Source organism: Pantherophis guttatus, chromosome 3 (genome assembly GCF_059756535.1).
Source record: "Pantherophis guttatus breed Tessera chromosome 3, ASM5975653v1, whole genome shotgun sequence".
NCBI classification, from domain to species: Eukaryota; Metazoa; Chordata; class Lepidosauria; order Squamata; family Colubridae; genus Pantherophis; species Pantherophis guttatus.
This window is the reverse complement of record NC_142065.1, coordinates 141,990,190-141,997,092: the sequence shown is the minus strand read 5'-3', so window position 1 is coordinate 141,997,092 and position 6,903 is coordinate 141,990,190. Positions and strand designations below refer to the sequence as shown.

At 40.1% G+C, this 6,903-nt stretch overlaps 1 long non-coding RNA gene across 1 annotated transcript; it reads right to left on the bottom strand.

Annotated features, from left to right (window-relative positions):
- Nucleotides 1-1,263: 1,263 nt before the first annotated feature.
- On the bottom strand, nucleotides 1,264-6,593 carry LOC148114841 (uncharacterized). Its single transcript, XR_015732891.1, has 3 exons — nucleotides 6,462-6,593; nucleotides 3,174-3,224; nucleotides 1,264-1,401 (listed from the first exon to the last, which is right to left on the bottom strand). It is a non-coding gene; the product is annotated as an uncharacterized LOC148114841 (long non-coding RNA).
- Between the last annotated feature and the right edge of the window lie 310 nt (nucleotides 6,594-6,903).

Genomic DNA, 6,903 nt, shown 5'->3' with positions numbered 1-6,903 from the left:
AAGGTTGGACCCAACTCTGCAAATCCTGTATCTAAAGTCATGGATGAGGATCGCAAAGGTTCATTGAGCTGAAGGCCTGAAACTCTGAGCCTCTGATATATTGCAGATTGGCAATACACTCAGGCCTACCCCAGACCATAGGTTAATTTTCTCTTCTTCAGCATCTTGGTAGGGCATATTCATTGACCCTTCCCTGCTCTACAAATCTTTTTGTATGTATACCTGTAATATTTAAAATTCATGAATGACCTTTTTGGCATTTAAAGTGGCAGGTTAAAGTATACAGGAATTGGCCTCATGCTTCATCTCACTCCACAGCACATCAGCCTATAAAAATCCACTGCACATCACTAATTTTTCTTGCAGCAGAAAGTCCATTGTCTGTCCTCTCCCGTTAGTTCGCAATGACTAAACGTTCTGCTTCTTGATATTCAGTGTGGGAAATCCAATGAGCAGCATATGATATCTCACCATTTGTTTCGCTTTCAACCCAGGAATTCATTTTCCGTCTAGTTTCCTCAACTGCATTCATAAAATCAACTGTTTCGAAATCCGAATTGTATAACTCTTTAACACACTTTTTGTAATGCTGCACCAAACGAAAGAAGACATAGCAATATATTCATTCACCTATTATCACATGCACTGAATCAATAAATCTAGTTGACACTGGTTACTGGACAATCTAGATGGGAGCACCTAATTTGCTGTGGCTCAGTTAGTAGGCTAGACTGGAAAGTTGAAAATAATTCTGGAGCTGGGGAATTCTGGGAGTTATAGTCCCCACATCTGAAAATTGCTTTTCAGGTTAAGAAACTTTGTCCTAGAAGAATAAAATTCCTAGTGTTTGAATGACATCATTGCCTGGAAAAGTGTGTGTGTGTATCAAACCGCATTTGCCAAAGAGTTACCTTATCTTATCATCCACTATTTTACTGTTTAATGTTTTGTTTGCTGTTATGCAGAAATGAATATTCATGGGAAACGAACATGGTCCTAGATTTTGAAATTGCTTCGAATAATGGAGCAATGCATGTTATTGGCCCTAGGTGAAGGAACATTTTCACATACATTAAACCTAATATGTTAACCCAGACTTTTCCCCACGTGTGCATTGCAGTTTGCCAGAAGTCTTATACCTGATCTAACCTAATTTCCTGCTTCACAAAACATGATACCTGTAGAATTTCTAGTAAACCACTAGAATCCATCAACATTGGATTAAGAAGGGAAGAGAGAAAAAGCGTTCTTTCTTACCTCCAGGAAATCTTCAGCCTTTGATCCATATATCCGGCCACCTATCTTCAGCATATGATATTTGGAATGCTGGTTGAGGATTGTTAGGATTCGCTTGAACTGGCTGTGAAATCCTCCAGGTATATCACACTCAGTCCCAGAATGCTTCAAGCAGCAAAGGATAGCAGATTTACAATCATATAAATCATATTTGCCAACATCCTCCAAAACAGGGGTCACCAACCTTTCGGACCTCAGGGACCATTAAATTCATAATTTTAAATCCCACGGACCACTAATACAATCTGCCTAATGACCGGCTGGGTAGACATGGCTGGGTGGTCATGTGACTGGGTGGGAATGTGGCTGGGTGGACGTCGTCAACTCAACATCACTCACATCGAGGGGTGCCTCACCAGCCTCTACTCACCCTTCCCCTCCCCTCCCCTCCCAGCCTCCTCTCCCCACCCAGGCTCCTTAGGGCCCCAACAGGAAGCAGTTGTTGGAGCTAAGCAGCCACCACGAGAAAGAATTAGCAAAACAGCTCAGTTCAAATTGGATCTGACTGAGAAGGAGGCTCAGCAGAAGCACCTCACTGAGAACTATGAGCATAGGCTTTCCAAGCAGAGGGAAGACCTGCAGGAGTGCAAAGCCAAGTATTGGCGTCTGGAGGCTCAGTGAGCTGAGATGGTCAGCCAGTTCCATCCATGATGCATTCCCACTGGAACAAAGCTCTTTGCCACCAGCAGCACTTCCCTCCAGCCTTTCCCAAAGCCCCGCACCAGGAGGCTGAAGCAGAACCCAAGTCAGAATTTCTTCCCGACTCTGACCCACACAAGAAGACCCTGAATTTTTCTGCCGACCACCAAAATTTTCTTGTGGACAAAGACCACCAGTTGGTGACCACTGCTCCAAAATATCCTCCAAAGACTGTATTACTATTATTCTTCTCATCCTTCCTATTACCTACCTCCTCCCACTTATGACTATAACCATGTTGCTTGTATTTTTACGATTTATATTATTCTGTTTGTTTCCTAGTATGATTTGATTGCTTATTAGTAACCTATGACTATCACTAAGTGTTGTATCTTATGATTCTTGATGAATGTATATTTTTTTTTCTTTCCTTTTATGTACACTGAGAGCATATGCACCAAAGACAAATTCCTTGTGTGTCCAATCACACTTGGCCAATAAAGAATTCTATTCTATTCTATTCTATTCTATTCTATTCTATTCTATTCTATTCTATTCTATTCTATTCTATTCTATTCTATTCTATTCTATTCTATTCTATTCTAAATATTTACATTTCCCATAACTCATAACAGAGTAACTCATAATAGCAATAGCACTTAGACTTATATACCATTTCACAGAGCCTCTCTAAGTGGTTTACAGACTCAGCATATTGCCCCCAACAAGTTGGGTCATTATTTTACTGACCTCGGAAGGATGGAAAGCTGAGTCAATCTTGAGCCTGGTGAGATTCAAACTGCCAAACTGCTGACAATCAGCAGTGCCTGCAGTACTGCATTCTAACTCACTGCTGCACCATGGCTCATAACAACACATATATGACAATTCTTAGCTAAACGGTTTCAAGATGTGAATATATGTTTTATTTTTACAGCAGAAGTCCTCTTAGGGGTCATTGTCCTGATCCTTGAGATATTCTCCTTTAAGATGAGAGTCTAGGAAGTGAGCCATTATTCTTATCCATTACTTTGTGGACAATACAGGTTGGGCCCAATCACTTAAACATCATAACAGATTTCGGTTAGGATATACAATTCTGATTGCCGATATTTAATATTTCTTTACTAAGAAAGAAATTATTTTCTATTTTTCAAGTGCTTAGAACACTTTATACCAAATAGTTCATTTAGTAGAGTTAGTAAAATGAAATTCAAGTAAAATGAGAATTTTCTTACAGGCCCATCTGTAGGGGTCACAGTTTCTGGCCATCTCCAGAAGTGAAGAGCCTGCAAAACAAAATATATAAGTTTTGTCCCAATTTGTCTTTGTTGGGTATAAGATCAGGCTAAAGCTGACGTACCTCAAGATGAAGCAAGCAAGGAAACATGGAACAAAGTTGTTAAAGAAACAAAGGAAAAAATGTCACCTGAACCAGACAAAAGAAGTTGAACTTGAGCGGAGAAGAAACCCCTTCACAAATCCTCTGAACAGCTACCAGACTTTTAAATCAACAGAGCAATGACTTTTGGGGATAAAAGGGGTCCCAAAGCCTGCCTACTCTGGGAGTCATCTTTGAATCCGGACTTAGCGACTCCCATCTCTCTGCTTAGTGTCTGCCAGCCTAGGACATGGGCAAGTGTGGATGAGTGTGTGTGTGCGTGTGCCCCACCCCAACAACCTGGCCAATGATAATGGGTGATACAATGGAATTCTCAGAGCTTGGAAAAGAGGACGGATGTTTCCAAAATATTGAAGAATATGAAGAGATGGGACATTCCTTTCATGGCTATAAACAGATAGCACCACGTCTGCCTTGCCCTCAAAGCTACCAACATTATGTAACCTAACTCATATTTTCCCTCGCAATACACCTGATTAATTAACCTGTCACAATCAAGCTTTCTTCTGCTTGGGGCTTTACAGATGCCAGAAATGAAAAAAACTAATGAGTGTGTTATTTTTTTAAAGTTATTTAAAACATAGTGGGGTTTGTATTTTTAGTATTATTATTATTATTGCAATATGACAAACAAAACTGCAGGAAGTGGGGATATGTCCATTTTGGAAAGTCCTCATTTTCCTGCTAGTCTTACATATCCTCTAATGAATGCTGTTCCTGCAGAAAATACTGAAAAATAGTTGTGTCCTGTTAAATTACATGAAGACATGGCCAGGCCACTTGGACGCTCAAGTATCATCTCAAAATGGCAAATGTATCTTTCAGCACCTGACATAAAAGTGGGCTAGCTCTTAACCAAGAAAACTTGTTTGTCATTGTTCATCTTTAATTATATGCCATCCAATAGGGGCTGCGGTGGCTCATGTGGTTAAGAGACCGAATCAGAAGGCCATTGAAAGGATGACAGCTCAGAAGTTCTAAACCCGGGAGCCGCATAATGGAATGAGTTCCCTCATCAATTTGACCCAGCTCCTGCCTGCCTAGCAGTTTGAAAGCATGCAAATGCAAGTAGATAAATAGGTACTACTTTGGTGGGAAAATACCTGGGGGACATGAAAGAAGTCCCCTCAGGCATCCACTGGCCAATGGTGATGTCATTAGCTAATCCTTCCAATAGGGAAGAACCTTGTGCTTTCAACATGAATGTAGTAAGTAGTATCCAGGAATTTCTTTCTGCTTGAAGTGAGGGACAAGGTGTTGCCCTCTAAGGATCCTAGAGAAATACATTCACCTGACTTAATGCTCAAGACTGCTAGTGGGATCCCTTCTTCAGTTGTCACTGAGGGCAGCAGGAAAATTTAGAGAATTCAGGGGATAACTCGCAACATGCTAAAGTCTGATTGCAGTTTGCTGCTGAGGGCCATGCAATATGGACTTTGTAATACTTAAAATATAGGTTTTGTAAATAATATTATTGCACCAGCTAGCTAACATGGGTTTTCTTGTATTTTAATTTGCCTTATTTTCCTTCTTTTAAATGTATTGCTTACAATTTGCCATAAACCTTAACCTTCTAGAACAGGGATGCCAAACTTGATTTCATTGAGGGCCACATCAGGGTTGTGTTTGATTTGGGGGGTAAGAGGGGGCCAGGGGAGGCATGGCCAGTGTGACATCACTCATGTTGGGGGTACCTGTGGTGGCCTGAGCACTCTGCCAGCAAAAATGGGCTTCCAAGCTCCATTTTCGGCTGCAATGGCCTCCTGCAACCCTCTGCCAGCGAAAACGGAGCTCACAACGGCCCTCCCAAGCTCTATTTTTGCCACAGGCCGGTCATTCGCTGTTTCCAGGGTGGCCCCGTGGGCCAGATCTAAGCACTCTGCAGGCCGGATCCAGCCCCCGGGCCTTGAGTTTGACACCCCTGTCCTAGAAGAATGTAAAAAGCATTTCTTTTAGAAACTAGGACTGGCCAAATATTTGATACAAGTCTATGAGTCCAGAGCTGGGAAAGCCATGTGAATGTATCTCATCAATATCTCGTCTGATGTTTTTCCCTTGGAAATCTTTCTTTTACTTTTACTCAGAATACAACACTCTTCTCCGTTCTTACACTTACATATTATTGAATGTCTAATTTTTCATGATGTAACTGGAGAGATTATTTTTCTTAACCCAATCAACTTTTACTTTGAAATGTCTTTATTGTGCAAACTATAAAAAGAAATGTAAGTCTATGTTTTAGGTTCTCTCTCTAAGAGAATCCTCTTTATCTTGGAATATTTCTAAATGAATCATAAATTAATAGATCTTCCTGTCCCAGTAGCTGCATTGGGGTTGAGCATACCAAGGCACAAATACAGAGCCATATTTGGACATCACCGACTCTTCTTGTTCCTGATCATCTTATCTCCTGAGCTTCTTGCATCACCTTGTCTACTTGTTAGGGTTATGATAATTTTCCAAAAAGGTGTTTGAAAACCATTGCTCTGTGTCATTTTTCCTGAGCTGGAGGGCAGAAATATTTTAGCCACTCATCCTCTCCCCTGCTTTATACAAATACCGTCACTATACAAAGCTTTAAAACTCAGGAAGATAGAAAAGACAGGAGTTTTCTATGGGACCTTAAATTAATAAGCCATTGTCATTACTGGATGCCAAGAAGTTTTGGGCATTTGTGCATGTGTGACTCTGTGTGTGTTAGTTATATATTAATTTTACTAGTTTTGGAGTGAATATTCTAACCCATCAGGAGTTTTGTTGGAATGTGGCTGTCAGCAAGAATGAAGATTGAATAAGGAGGTACATAAGTAAATATTTCCTTTGTGCATGGTGACATGCTTATTGCAAAAATGCACAGATTTCTTTACATTTCTTATATCATTTCCTCACTGAAGATCCAAAAAGGTTCCTTTCCAAGGAATTTTGGAAAGTCCAGTTGGGAAGAAAGGCTGCTAATCAGGAGAGATTTCCCCATGGTTCCATGCAGATATTCATATGACAGATACCAGGAAGAAACATTTTCTAGCAATAACATAGATGTGATTATATGTGTGACCTATAGTTAATAATTTAATAAGACTTAAAATAACTATTTTAAGGAACACAAGTACTTGAGGACACTTACCTTTCTTATTTCATCAGCAGTCTCTTTGTCACTGCCAAGCAAGATCAAGGCTAATGCCATTTCTGCGCCGATTGAGAATGAAATGACATTTTTCCCAGAGTTGTCCTGCAGTTGCAATTTGAAAAGTTCTACAGCAAAATTGCCATTAGCCTCAACAAAGTCTTTCATGGTGGAGCTAATAGTACCTGCAACAGTAAAGAAATGAGATCAATAGTTTGTACTGACATTTGTTTTTTTCCTTTGTACAAGAGAGAATAATGGAAAAATGACAAATACCAGCTAATCTATAACTGCTGCATGAACAAACTACACTGATGGTACATTTTTATGGCTTAGCCCTTCCCTTTTCATTGTCTACATTCACACTAAGGTGAAAGTGGGCCAAATAAATATATCTGAAGCTTAAGCATCTACCTCTTCTCATATTTGAAAATTAGAACTC